The 14,757-nt window shown below is 38.3% G+C and overlaps 1 protein-coding gene and 1 pseudogene across 2 annotated transcripts in view; both read left to right on the top strand.

Annotated features, from left to right (window-relative positions):
* The window catches only part of ACMSD (aminocarboxymuconate semialdehyde decarboxylase), an 86,268-nt gene that overhangs the window by 57,470 nt on the left and 14,041 nt on the right, over positions 1 to 14,757 (top strand). The window lies entirely within an intron of this gene.
* On the top strand, positions 395 to 8,722 carry LOC118840081 (annotated as a pseudogene).

Here is a 14,757-nt window from a genome sequence, read left to right as displayed (position 1 = left end):
TTTCAATTCATCCAACATATCTTTTTTGGTTCATAGCTGTTTACACGTTGTCTCCACCATTAGACTGTGAGCTCCTTGAGGTCAGGAACCTTTTAGGAACTCAGCCTGACACTTAAAAGGAGCTGTTGTTTATTGTCGTGATTTGACTTGCTAGGCACTGCGCTAAGTGCTGGGGATACAAATACCAACAAGCAGGGTAAGAAAACACACATGAGGAATCATGGTTAAGGAGGAATGTTTCAGACAGGAAAGTCAGAGACAGTGATGGGCACCATAGGGCAACTGATTGTCCTGGAATGATATTGCTGATTTGATGATTGTTCACAGAGCTGAAATTGGAAAGGGATGTGGAGGAGGAAAGAAGAGGGTACACATGTAGCAACATGGTGTGAACATGGCCAGGAAGTGGCAAGGTACGTTTGGGCCTAGGCTGGATATGGTAGATGCTTCCCATTCAGAAGTCCAAGGTCTGAGGACAGGAACTTGATTCGATAACCCAGTCACCTTCACAGACAGGGATATGACAAAAATGTAATTTCAAGATTTGCCAATGCCAGAGAGGCCAAATTACGGAGTAACATAGTGTTGCTCTGCAGGTATTCCCCAGACTTCCAGTCTGGGTCCTCAGAGAGCAGCTGCTACTTCTAGTCTCAAAGGTCTAGAGCAGCAAGTCAAATAGAGGCCCACAGGACACATTGCTGCCCCAACACTCCAGAGTAGTCAAAACCAGATTAAAATGCAATTGGGAAATATTTAACAACAGCAAAGAATATAATCAATAAATAATGTTCATTTTGTGGTTGTCTAAATCGATATGCAACCCCAGGGATCGTTGTACAAGGTTAATGACCTCAGTTTCTATTTGAGTTTGACACCACTTCTAGAGGACCCTGGGGTGGGGGTGGGGAGGGCAGTCCTCTTTCTACTGTCTTTCCCTCTAGTGTGCCTCTCTCCATGATTATCAATTTTTATCAATTAATCAGCAAGCCTTAATTTGCTTCTAGAAAGGAATATTTACTAAAATGGCATAATATGAACAGTTGGTACAAAAATCTTCCCCAAAAGTCTGTGATACACTCTCCCTAAGGAAAAGTAGGTTCAAGCTTTCAGTACCTGAAGCAGAGGGGGTAACTCACAGCTCCTGCAAGTCTTTTTTTCTTTCATGAAATCCTTACAAAATCCCTGTTAGGCATGGTCTAGCTTTCTGCTGAGCTTCTTGTAGAATCCTCAAGCTGCTTTTCCTCCTTGCAAGGGTAGTATGAGGTTTAAATGAAATAAATGTTATAAAGTACTTTGAAAACCTTAAAGCTCTATGTAAATGGCAGTTATTATTATTAGCAACAGTCTATAGCCATAAGACCTCCAGTCTGGTGATGACTTCATTCCCTGAGCCTTCTACTGTACTCCCGCTGAGCCCAAAAAATTTTTATAGAGCCATCTAGGTAAAAGTTGAACAACCAGGATAGGGGCTAGGGGTAGGGAGTGATGTGTATATATATATATATATATATATATATATATATATATATATATATATATATATACTTTTAATTTTAATCTGCATTATTAACATTTTCTTAAGTCTAGACAATCAACAACAATAAATCAAGTCCTGATTTGTGGCAACGATTTTTGAGTTGTAAATGCTCATGTTAAAAATTAACAATGGACCTCCCAACTGGTTAAAGTTTACTCCAGCATATCCCTGCCTCAGCGTGTCTAGTTTACTCTCAGCGAAGACACTGCTGCCAGTCCCTGGTACTCCTGGGAAGCCACCTATGAGAAATCCACATCCTTCAACCCTTCAAAGTTAACAAAGTCAAGGGCAGCAGAAGGAAGAGATTAAGGTGCTACTCCTTCTTTCCTCTTTCTCCAAAGGAATTCTCTCCCCAGATCTTTCTCCTCAAAGATACCAGATACTCCCCAAAGCTCCCTATTATATCAAAGACCTGAATGATGTGGTTAGTTTAATAACTTTCAATCCTTACTCTTTCACTAATACTTTTATTTTGAGGAGAGAAAAAATTATTTCAACTTAAAATGATGGGGGGGTTCTCTTCACCTCAGAGGTGGAATACCCTGGATGTAGGACATTTTATATTGTCAGAAATAGCTGATGTGTTGATTGGTTTTGCTGAATTGATTGTTTTTCTCTTCCTTAATCTTTGTTGCAAGGAAAGACTGTATGGGTAGGGAAGAAGAAGGGACATTCAGAAATGAATGGGATGGAAAATAAAGATGTCAGTAAAAGTTCCAAGGGTTAAAAAAATAAAATGGTGCAGAGAGGGTATTAATCAGTATTTTTAAAATAAAAGTATTTTAAGTCCTATACCTAAAATATGTAAGCATGCATGTCCTTGAATTTCCTTCTAGAGAACTAAATAAGTTATTAACTATGTAAACTTTATGTGCTTGATTATAGTTGGTATGAATAATAGGCTCACAGGTTTGAAAAGGCAAGAGACATTAGCTAAAATAAGTAAGGGGAAATATCCTAAAAGAATGCTAGATTTGATAGTGTTAAAAGCAAGATTGAGTATAGTAAAATGAAGAAAGACAGGACAGATGTTTAGAGCTAAGAGCATAACCCATGATGTGAGGAACAGTGACAAAATAGCTTTGTATTGTATTTACTGTGTCAAGAGGAAAACAAATCATTTAAAAGCCACCTTACTTCAAATAGAACTGTGACAACTCCCTGCTTCCCAAGGAAGAAAAATGAAATTTGAATAGTTCAAAGTCAAGTAAACCCTAAGATGTGGTGACAACATCTACTCCAGTTTATTTAAACTGATGGTGGTCACTAGGGAAATTTCAACTGATATGTCATAATGTTTAACTAAAATAAAGTAATGAGGATAATAAGCTTGCTTTTGTATGCTCTACTCTGCTGTGCACAAGATAACACAGTGGAACCTTGATTAATGGAAACTCAACTAAGCAGAATTCTCAATTATCTTGATTTTTTTTCTATTAGCCAATTCTAGGAGAAAAAAAGCAAATCACAAGCAAACAAGCTAAAAAGCCCAACAACAACCTTCTAGCCTATATCCTGAACTCCACACACTGTCAGCTCTATGATAGAAATAACAGTTAACATTTGTAGAGCTCTTTAAGATTTGCAAAGCACTTCACATATATTTTCTCATTTGATTCTCACAATAACCCTGTGAAGTGGATGTAATTATTATCTTCATTATACAGATGAGAAAACTGAGGCCTAGGATCACCCAGCTAGGAAGTACCTGAGGCAGGAAATGAAGTCTCCCTGACTTCAAAGGCAGAACTCTATCAGCTTTCCCAGGACCTAGCTTTCTAAGTAGTTCGGCTAAGGATAGAGAAAAATTTTCAGTAATGGACCATAACATGCAATCACTTTATACATTCATTCATATAATAAACATGCTATGAGTAAAGCCCTGTGGTAGGTAGTCCTAATGGGCTCAATATAAGATATACTGTATGTTAAGCACCATCCATATACATTTGACTTATTTCTTGACAAAGTAAAATTTTAAATTGAGACTTTTCTTAACCAGTTCTGCTAAGAGAATGCAAGTGACTGTCTGGAGCCTACCTACAATGGACTTTTTTTAATGCTTTCTTTTATTTAGTAAATGTCTTCATTTGGTGGAAAATGTTTGTACACTAAAACACACTGTTCAAGGCTCTTCAGTCATGAAGCTTATAGTCAGAGCCACACAAATTAAAATTTAGCCATTTTTAGCCATTCTAGGTTTTTCAATTGATTGGAGTACTTAAAATTTTATTTAACAAATATAACACATTGTACCTCCATACAACAATTTGTCATAATTAATATTTAAATGTAATATACTTATACATTATATTTAATATGAAAATATGGAATAAATCTAACAACTAAGAGGAAAGCGATAAGCCTTCCTTTTAGTGTGACTGGTCTAGTTCCTTACATTGGTTGCAGAATCAAAGAAAACTCTAAGCATATTCTTATCCTAGCAAGATTCTTCTGTCGCCAGAGACCTTTCATCCTAGTCTACCACAGGAATGATGAGAATGAAACCTCTCATTTTATATACCACTGTTAGGTTTACACAACAATTTTCTATAACACACCTATAAAGTAGGTAAGGCAAATATTATCATCCCCATTTTGCAGAGGAGAAGACTGAGGCTCAGGAACGTTTATATAGCTGAGAGTAGGTTTTAGAGGTGGGATATGAATCCATTTCTTCTGACTCCAAGACCAGGGCCTTTTCCACTATGACAATGTGGTTCTCACCTTTAAAAACAGAACTTTGGCCCCCTTGTGAAAGATCCTCCCTGCCTAGGAATCTTTTGGTATCTCTGTCCGAAGGTAGAACCATGTCCTTCGAGCAGAAGATCAGTGCTCCTCAAATTCGCTTTGAGCTAGTTGGTCCTGTTCCTAACAGCTTGTCATGAGATGCTTTGTCTTTGGTGATCCAGTCATTCTTTTAGTCAGGCAGGGATCCTGACAGGAGGTAGAGACAGATGTAATAATAATAATAATAATGGTAATGATATTTAGCATTTATATAGTGCTTTAAGGTTTACGAAGCACTTTACACATATCTGAATTCAACTGATCCTCATAACGCATGACAACCCTCTGAAGTAGGGGTTATCATTATCCCTATTTTACAGATGAGGAAACTAAGGCACAGAAAGGTTAAGCAACTTGCCCAAGATCATAAAACTAAGTATGTGAGGCAGCATTAGAACCCAGGTCTTCCTTACTCCAAGTCCTTCACTCTAGCCACTTGACCACCTAGTTGCCACAATAAGGGTGCAATATGGAGACCTAATATGGCCCAGTACCTGAGCAGCAAATATCTAATTATTTTATTAATATTATCCTGAGGGTAAAATATGACTCTTAAGAGTGAAAAAAATGAAAAAAAGAAAGACAAACATTATCAGAATTCATTAGAGAGTGTTTTAATTCCTACCTAAAATTTTGTAAGTATATAGGTATTTTTGAAACTGTGTCTTTTCCTCATTTTCAATAGGAAACCTAAATTTCCTGATCTGGAAAGTAGAAAGTATCATATTTCATTTTACAGTAGAAAGAAAAAATATGGCCCACTTCCATGGAGTTGTATCACCATCTCATGGCCTTTTAGGAAGCTGCTACTGAAAAAAGAAATTTGAAACCATGTTGCACTTTCACAACAATAAACATTAATAAGACCCTTTCTGTAAAAGTAGTATGGTGTAGTGGAGAAAGCACTGGTCTTGAAGTCAGGAGACTGGGGTTCAAATCCCAGTATTGTTTATTCACTGAGTGTCATTGGATAAGTAACGTAAGCTCAACCCCGCTTTCTCATCTGTAAAATGGGGTTCAATTCAATTAATATTTATTAAATACTAAGTTCCAGGCACTGTATCATCAGACAATGGGACTACAAAGATAAAAAATAAAATAGCCCTTTCCCTCAGAGAACTTACATTTGACTGAGGGGAATAAGGTCAGTGGCAGATCTCTGGGTCACTCTACTAGACATCTCTCTGCCGGATGACATTTATCTATACATTAATAGCTACTCCTTGGATCCAATCATTCAAACAATCTGAATCTATCTAACTATACTATTATGTAGCGCAGCTGGGTAGCACAGTGGATAAAGCACTGGGCCTGGAGCTAGGAAGACTCATCTTCATGAATTCAAATCTGGCCTCAGACACTTCCTAGCTGTGTGACCATGGTCAAGTCACTTAACCCTGTTTGCCTCCATTTCCTCGCCTATAAAAATGAGCCAGAGAAGGAAATGGCAAACCACTTTCTTTGCCAAGAAAACCTCAGATAGGGTCACAGAGTCAGACACAACTGGAAATGACTAAACAAAAACACGCTATCATCTAACCCATATCTCTTCATCTTGTCCACAAGCATATTATGAGAGATTGTCAAATATCTGGCTAAAACCCAGATGTCCCATGTCTATAGAATTTCCCTGATCTATCCAATATGTTTAACACATCGTGGGGCACTGCTGCCCCTAGTATTATCCCTTTCAACAATAAGAAGGAAGCACTAGTAAGACCCATGCTCACCTGGCAATTGTGTGCTATATCCAATACCAGAAAGGACCTGAGGAAGACACCAGTCTCTATATGGTTTTCAGAGAACTGTTCCCTCCATTGCATGAAGCAGCTGCTTGCCTTACTAATCTAGGGAGTGGGTCAGGGTGGATTTATCCATTTAGAATCTTAGTTCAAGTCTTTACTTATCTTGAAAACTATTCTTTCCTCCCTGGTCTGCTGAACTTCAGGGAACCCTAATCACACGATCATCAAATAATCAATTCACCAGCAATTATTAAGCACCTACTATATGCCAAATACTATGCTAACATTCTGGAGAAATAAAGGCAAAAACCAAATAGTCCCTACCCTTAAGGAGCTTACATTCTATTGGATGAGACATACATACGTACATATGTATGTATGTATTATATATGTATGTATTACATGTGTAAATAATATATACAAAATAAATATAATTTAATTTTGGAAGGGACAGCAGTAGCAGCTGGGGATTGGGATCAGAAAGACTTCATGTAAAAGGGTCTTTTTGAATGAGGTCTTGAAAGAAATGAAGAATTCTAAATGGCAAATATCAAGAAGGAGCTTATTCCAGGAATGGGGAGCCAGACAGTGCAAAGGTGTGGAGAAAAGAGATAGTATCGTGTATGAGGAAAAACAAAAAAAGGTGGTTTGGCTTCACCATAGAGTAGAGGAAGGGGAATAATGTATAAAATGGGAAAGGCAGGTTGGAACTAGGTTAAGAAAGACTTTAAAAGAGGCATTCGTATCTAATCCTAGAGGCAGTTGAGAGTTGGGGGGGGGGGGCGGTGGCAGGGCGTGGAGTGCCAGTGATGGCATAAGGAAGCCAATCACAAGCATGGCTTAACTACGTAGGCTTTACTCAAGACCTAAAGCACAAAAAACACATAATCTAAACATTGCAGGCTACAGGAACCAGCCCATCCCCAACAAGCATGCCCCAAACTCTGGAGTTCCGAGGCATGATGTAAGTGCCAGACTCAGCTGCTACCCCTAGTGGCTGCAAGTGTCTCCAAAGTTTTCTTGAATATTGATCTCTTTCTGATTTTTACACAGCTTTTGTAAAAAGTCCTTTTAATTGTCCTTAGCCTCATTACTAGCCTCAGCTGTTCTGAGATAATGTTCCTGACAGCATTCTCATAGAACTGTACCACTACTTTTTTTTAATTCATCCTGTTATCTGCCTTTGCTTCAGTCTTAAATTATACATATATTTTAAAAATCTTAATTGGTTAGTGAGCTACTTGTTCATCCATAACTCTCTCTTTAGATAGTTCCCCCTTTTCTTCCTCATCAGAATGATTTTTGTTTGTATCATTACATTTATCTTGAGAGCATCCCATTTCACTTGAGCCTCCTTCCAATCTATGACCTCTTTGAAATCAACCTTCCAAAATCAAAACTTTCTCTGAAAAAGAGCTCTAAGAGATGCTCAAAGAATTGAGATTCCCCCATCACAACTATATCATGCCTCCCTGTTGGGCTTCTCATCTCTTTCTGGAACTCATATTCCGTTTCTTCCATCTGACAGGATAATCTAGTATATTATCGCCATCACAACTCTTCTATTCCTTTCTTCGCTGATAATAACTCATATTTGTGACAGGCTTCTCTTCTGCCCCACACCAAATCTGGGCCCTCTCTTGTTGCCTTAACACTGCTGTTCTTCACCCACTCAATGGTCTTAGCATCCCAGCACAGAATAATGCTAACGTAGATGTGCTAGGTGCTATTAGAGGAATTGGATGACTCCTTTCACTTCTCTTGAAGAATAGCCTTTTAGTGAGCCATCTAATACTTTTTGACATACACCTGGCATAGCAGCTGATCAGAGCCACACTGAGACCAGAGACTATGAAGGGTTACATGGAAGCAGACTGCTTGAAAGGCTGTGGTATTGTTGTGATTCCTGCAGGAGTCCCCAAAAAAGCCAGGAATGATTCCTGATGCCCTTTTCAACACCAATACTATAATTGTTACTGCTCTAACTGCTTGATGCCTCTGCCAAACATTGCCCAAAAGCCATGGTCTGTATTGTCGCAAATCTGGTCGACTCTAATATCCCAATCACATCTGAAATTTAAAAAAAAAAAAGCTGCGTGTAATTCTCAACAAAGTCTTTGGTGGAGCAACACTGGATATCATCAGAGCAAATACTTCTGTTGCAGAAGTGAAGGGCTTAGATCCAGCTTGAGTCAATGTCCTCATCATTGGTGACCATGCAGGAAAGATCATCACCTCCCTGATGCATACTTAAAGTGGAATTTCCTGAGGAGCAGTTGAAAACCTTGACAGGAAAAATCCAAGAGGATAGAACAGAAATTGTCAAAGTTAATGCTAGAGCAGGTTCTGCTACCCTAAATATGGCCTATACCAGTACCAGATTTGTCTTCTGTATTGTGGAAACAATGAATGGAAAGAAGAGAGTCATGGAATGCTCCTTCGTCAGATCAGAATAGACAGAGTGGTCTTATTTTTCCATAGCCTTGCTGCTTCAGAAAACAGGCATTGAGGTGAATTGGGCACTGGAAAGATCTCCCCTTTTGAAGAGAAGATAGTCACTGAGACCAGTTTCTACTAAGAAAGATGGGGATTTTGTGAGGAATATGAAGTAAAAAAAAAAAAGGTGTAACGTGAAAAGAGAAATCCATTTCCTAAATTTATTAAGGCATCATGTCACTTGAAAGATATTTCAGATGCACTGAATATTCTTTGAGGAAATGGATAGTATTAGCATACTATCACCCCTTCAAATTGTCGGTTGGTATGTTGGTACATCAATAAAATATTCATTAATGTTTTTTAAAAAATAACTCAGATTGGCATAGATTGGTTTATGAAGTGCTTTCCTCAGAATAACCCTGTACCTGAAGCCCTGGTACAAAAATCCAAATCCCATTCTTGCATACCATTGTCTTAGGTTTTTTTGTCTCTCATAGCTAGCTTTCTCTAATGTAACCCTCTACTCCAATCAGTGCCAGTGACAAAATCATTACTTAGAAATCCAAGGAAGTCAGTTTCTTTCCTAAGACTTCATAATCACCAGGAACGCTTCCTTGATTCCTTCTGGCTATAATATTTGTCCCTATAAGAATCTCTAGAAGTAAGCAATGGTCCTCAGCTTTCACAAGGGTCTCAAGCCTCTCTATTAAATTCTGGAAATATAACTAGGGAATATAACATACATCCTAATTATCCATGTTAAGTCATCACATGGCCACCTTTGGACCCCTCATCAGGAAGTTATCAACCACCATAACTTTTCTCATCTTCCTAATAACAACATGTTTTCTCTATACTCAATACTGAACATTACTTGAAACACCTATGAATCTCATCATATCTCCATGGAACAAAAGAAGTTGCTCTCTCCCCTTTACAGAAAGAACCTCAAACTTATTCCACAGTCCCAAAGATTAAGTGGCCTGTCTTGCCTTCCTTCCCTGCGGCACCTTCTTCAAACCTCCAGACACAAACAGAAAATGCCTTCTGCCTCTTCCAATTCTTTTTACTCTGTTTTAACTTTGAAACAATAGAGGAAATAGCCCTAGACTTGGAGATCAAAGGTTCAGCTTCCAAACTCATTTTCCACATTTACCAATTGCATGAATATAGACATGTTGTTAAATAGTGACTAGCCTCAGTTTAGGAACTACCAGCTTCTTTTGGACTTCTCTGAAATCATGAGTGACTAGCCTCTTCAAGAATAGATTAGTTCAGATCCAGCCATTCTGGAGAGCAATTTGGAACTATGCCCAAAGGGCTATAAAGATGTTCACACCCTTTGACCCAGCAATACCACTTCTAGGGCTGTATCCCACAGAGATCAAAGAAGTGGAAAATGGACCTGTATGTGCAAAAATATTTATAGCAGCTCTTTTTGTGGTGGCAAGGAATTGGAAATCAAGGGGATGCCCATCAATTGGGGAATGGCTAAATAAGTTGTGGTATATGAATGTAATGGAATACTATTGTGCTATAAGAAATGGGGAACAGACAGACTTCATAATAACCTGGTAAGACTTACATGATCTGATGCTGAGTGAGAGGAGCAGAATCAGGAGAACATTATACATGATTAAAGACACCTGGTATCTATGATGACTAATTCTGATGGACTTGGCTCTTCTCAGCAATACAAGGTTCAAAGACAGTTCCAAAAGACTCATGATGGAAAAAGCTATGCACATCCAGAGAAAGACTTATGGAGTCGTAATGCTGATTGAGGCAAACTATTTGCTCTCTATTTTTTCTTCTTTTTTGATTTTGTTTCTTCTTTCTCGTGATTCATTCCATTGGTTATAATTCTTCTTTACAATTTGACTATTGTGTAAATAAGTTATATTTAATATTTAATAATTTTTATATTTAATAAGTCATACGTAAAAGATATATCGGATTCCATGCTGTCTTGGGGGAGAGGGGGGAGAAGAGAGAAGGGGAGAAAATTTAGAACTCAAAAACTTGTGGAACTTAATGTTGTAAACCAAAAATAAAAAATAAATTTTAAAAAAAGGAACAGATTAGTTCACATCCTAGATGTCTGAGACTCAAGCCACAGGAGAACATTCAGGAGAGCCACTGTTGCTTAAGAACCAAAGAAAGGATCAAATGCATCATACTCACAAGCTATTCCTCAAGCTGCAGATGCCAAAGACAGTGGCTGAAATGTCAACTTGGAAAAAAAAAAGTAGCCCCCTACTCCCACATGATTTTGCTAATTTTATACCTGTAAATTGTGTTTCTAAGTTTGGGGGAAAATATAAACCTTCTCTGAGCCTCGATTTCTTAATCAGTGAAGTTGTGATAATAATATCAGGCTATTTCTGTTCAGAGTTATATTTCTGGGGAGGTGGCAGCCATCCTTAAATCTACATAACAATACAATGCATTCTATTATAGCTCTACTGAGTTTGGGGTTTGTGTGGCTAATGAAATCTACTGATGATAAGGGAGTCAACTGTTCATATAACAGAGAATAATTTTTCCAGACCAGTACTACATTCATTTATAAAGTTACCTCCTGGAACATTTGAATTACAACCTGAGAATACTAAAAATGTAATGGGGTAGCAAGCTAATGACCCTTCAACTGGTTAGCAAGCAGTTGTTTCCTTTTCACTAACAAGATTGTTAGTTATATTATTAAGAACTTAGTAAATGCTTGAACTCAAAAGAAGATATGTGCCATTGACATTAGCAGAAAAAAATGGAGGGGGAGAGTCTGAGGCTAATTTACTACTACTGTAGAATTATACAGGATTCCCCATTTTAAAATTATATAAGCAGGGAAATCCAGAGCCTGCCTCTTAACAATGTTTACTTTCTAGGGTAATGAAAGAATAAACTTACCCCAAAATATCTTCCCAATAGGGCTGCCATGGTGCATGAAATTCCCAACCATAACTAGAGTTACTTCTTGGGTTAAAATAGCATCAACAGATATGACCTATGAAAATACAAATATATTACATTAACCCATGATCCCATGAATGTATATTATTTTATCAAATTAGCCATCTGTTATTCAAGGTACTAAGGTAATGAAGTACTTATCTATAATTTTTGAACAGGGAATAAGGAGCAGAAGACAAAGATCCAGAATACTGCTAGAGAGGGAATTGTAATAAGATGACTTAACAGCCGACAATAGCAAGAGGGCCCTGGATTCCTGGATTAGGAAGGGTATAGCAGAGATGAGGTACTAGGACTGTGAGTTACTAAAAACTACATCTGTCTGACTACATCAGGACAAAAGCACAGATGTATTTAACTACTCTTCCAAATTTCCTTCATTTAGATGAATTTAGAATATAATTACCTTTATTATTAATAGTATTGAGAAGCAAGATTAGTACTGAGAAACAAAATTCATTTTTTAAATCTTATTAAGTATTTATTTAATACCTACTACCAATTAGAACTTTGCAAAATACTATGGGAAATCACAGTTTAAGATCCAGTTCTATTCAATTAAGTTAATGTTTTGATTCACCATACTATACTCTGTGATCCAGGAACACTGGATCTATCTCCCAACTTCAGGAATTTTCACTGGCTGGCCCCCATGCTTGGAATTCTCTCCTTCTCCATTTCTACCTCTTTGCTTCCCTATCTTCCTTCCAATCCTAACTAAAATCCCACCTGCTACAGAAAGCCTTTTCCATTCCTCCTTGATTTTAATGTCTTCTTTCTATTGATTATCTCCAATTTATCCTATATTTTGTACATGCTTGTTTGCACATTGTCTCTCCCATTAGACTGTGAGCTCCTTGCGAGAAGGTACTGTCTTTTCCCTTTCTTTGTATCCCTAGCACTTAGCAAAATGCCTGGAACAAAGTAGGTACCTAATAAATGTTTATCACCTGACTGACTGACTGCAAGGCACTGCTAGACACTGAGGACAGAAAGATGAAAAATTATGCAAGGCACAATTTAAAGAGGATAAAACATGCACATAATTAAATATGGTAAGTAGTGTGTGATAAGGGCAAATACAGAAGCCAAAATGTTCTGGGAAATTTTGCGGAGGAAGAAATCACTTTTAGCTGAGGGAGAAGAGGGGAAGGACCATGGATGACATTATGAAAGAGGTGGGCACCTACCCTGGACATTGAAAGAAGAAAAAGATTTCAACAGATACAGATGAGGCTGGAGTATAATGCTTCAAATCTCCAGACTTCTCATCATAGGATATCACCAAGCAAAAGCCAGATGGCCACTTTCCAGAGATGATATCAAGGGGATCCCTATTCGGGTTCAGGATGGAGTAGGTGACCCTGTGAGTCCCAACTCTGAAATAAATCCTGTGATTTTTAGTTCATCCCTAGCAGAGGACTGTAAGGGCAAGCAAAGTGGGACTTTTTACTGTTTTTTTCTTTTGGAGTGCTTCTCAGCAGGATTTGAACTCAGGTCTCCTGACTCCAGGCGCAGTGCTCTATACACTGTGCCACCTAGCTGCCCGTACTGCTCCTATATTGAATGCAGTGTCTCCTCTATTAGAATGTAAGCTCCTTGAAGGCAAGGACTATTTTGCTTTTCTGTATGGCTCCCCAGAGCTTAGTAAGAAGCTTTGTTTGTAAGAAGGCCCTTACGTTTTTGCTAATTAGGTCACAAGAGGTGTGAAGCCCTCAAGAGGTGAGAAGATCTTGAGAGGTGTAAAGCTCTCCGACCCTGAAGAAGTGTATACATACTGAGGTTAGCATTTTGTTTTGGGCTCACTCGCTGGAAGAGTGTAGTGTGACTTGACCAGATGAGACTCTGGGTAGCTGTTAAGGAGCCCCCCGCCCCTGGCTTTGAAAACCCAAATGTTGGTGCTTTTCTCTCTGGTAACTGTGTATGTATTGCTGTGATCACACAGATAGAAGCCTGTCTGTTGATTTTTGTTATTTTACTCTGTTTATGTAATTCTTGCTTGTAATTTCTGTTTGTGTTTTCTCTGAAGTTCAAGGTGCTGACTTTTTCCCCTGAACTAAGTGAATGATATACGTGTTTAATTAAAGTAAGACTGTTAACCCCTTAGAAAAGCAGATCAAAGAACCTGTGCTAATTGCCCTTCTGTTTCTGGTGTTATTGGCTTTACACAGCCACAGCAGTGGCAAGTAGCATTGTTGTTACAAGGGGACAGTCTGAGTGAATGTTCAGAAGTAAGAGTGGGCAGGATGAAATCAAGGAACAGGCAATAGTCCATTTCTGCTGGAACAGTAGAATACATAAATGAAACCAGTGTCGTTTGTAGCCTGTGTAGAGTCAGATGAAGGTCCTTTAATACTGTTTTGTATCTTAGAGGAAATGGGAAGTCATTGGAGGTTTTTGATCAGTAGAATGACATAGTCAAATGTGTGTAAAACTAAGATTATTTTGGCAACAGTGTGAAGGAGGAGTTGGAGAGCGGAAATACTGGAACGAGGAAGACCAATTAAGAGGCAACTAAATGGTAAAATGGATAGGGCACTGGATTCAAGGTTAAGAAGATCTAAGTTTGAAACTTGCTTCAGACACTTATTGGCTATATGGCCCTGACCAAGTCATTCCACTTCCCTCAGCCTCATTTCCTCATCTGTAAAATAGGGATCATAACAGCACCCACCTTACAGGCTTGTTGTAAAAGTCAAATGAGATGAAGCATGCAAAATACTTTGTAAACCTTAAAGTGATATATGAATGTTAGCTGTTGTTATAATTTGGTTGAGAAGTAATGAGTACCTGAACTAGGGTGGTAGCTATATTATTGAAAAGAGAAAATAGATGGGAGAGATGTTTCGGAAGTAAAATCCACAGGTTTTTGCAACTAACTGGATGTAGAAGTGAGAAAAAGGGAATAGTCAAAGATGACCTTGAGGTTTTGAGCCAGAACATCTAATAAGAGGGAGGTGCCATCAGCAGAAAGACAGTTTGTGAGGATCAGCATATCTAGTTATGGATGGGCTATATTTTAGGTGCTCATGGGATATCTGGGTGAAGGTGACCAGCAGACACAGTCAGTAATTTAACATCCAAATTGGTGGGAGAAGTTGGGGATAGATACATAGATTTGGAGTCATCTGGATAGAGATAATAATTGAAATAAAGAGATTAGATGAGATTACCGAGGGAGTGAATATAGAAAAAGAAGAGAACAGAGCTGAGGACAGAGTTTTGGAGAATATTACACTTAAGGAAAGGGAAAAGGATGATAAGAAGCAGTTG

This window comes from Trichosurus vulpecula, chromosome 2 (assembly GCF_011100635.1).
Source record: "Trichosurus vulpecula isolate mTriVul1 chromosome 2, mTriVul1.pri, whole genome shotgun sequence".
Taxonomy (NCBI): Eukaryota; Metazoa; Chordata; class Mammalia; order Diprotodontia; family Phalangeridae; genus Trichosurus; species Trichosurus vulpecula.
The sequence above is the reverse complement of the archived record's forward strand: the minus strand, read 5'-3'. Positions and strand labels throughout refer to the sequence as shown.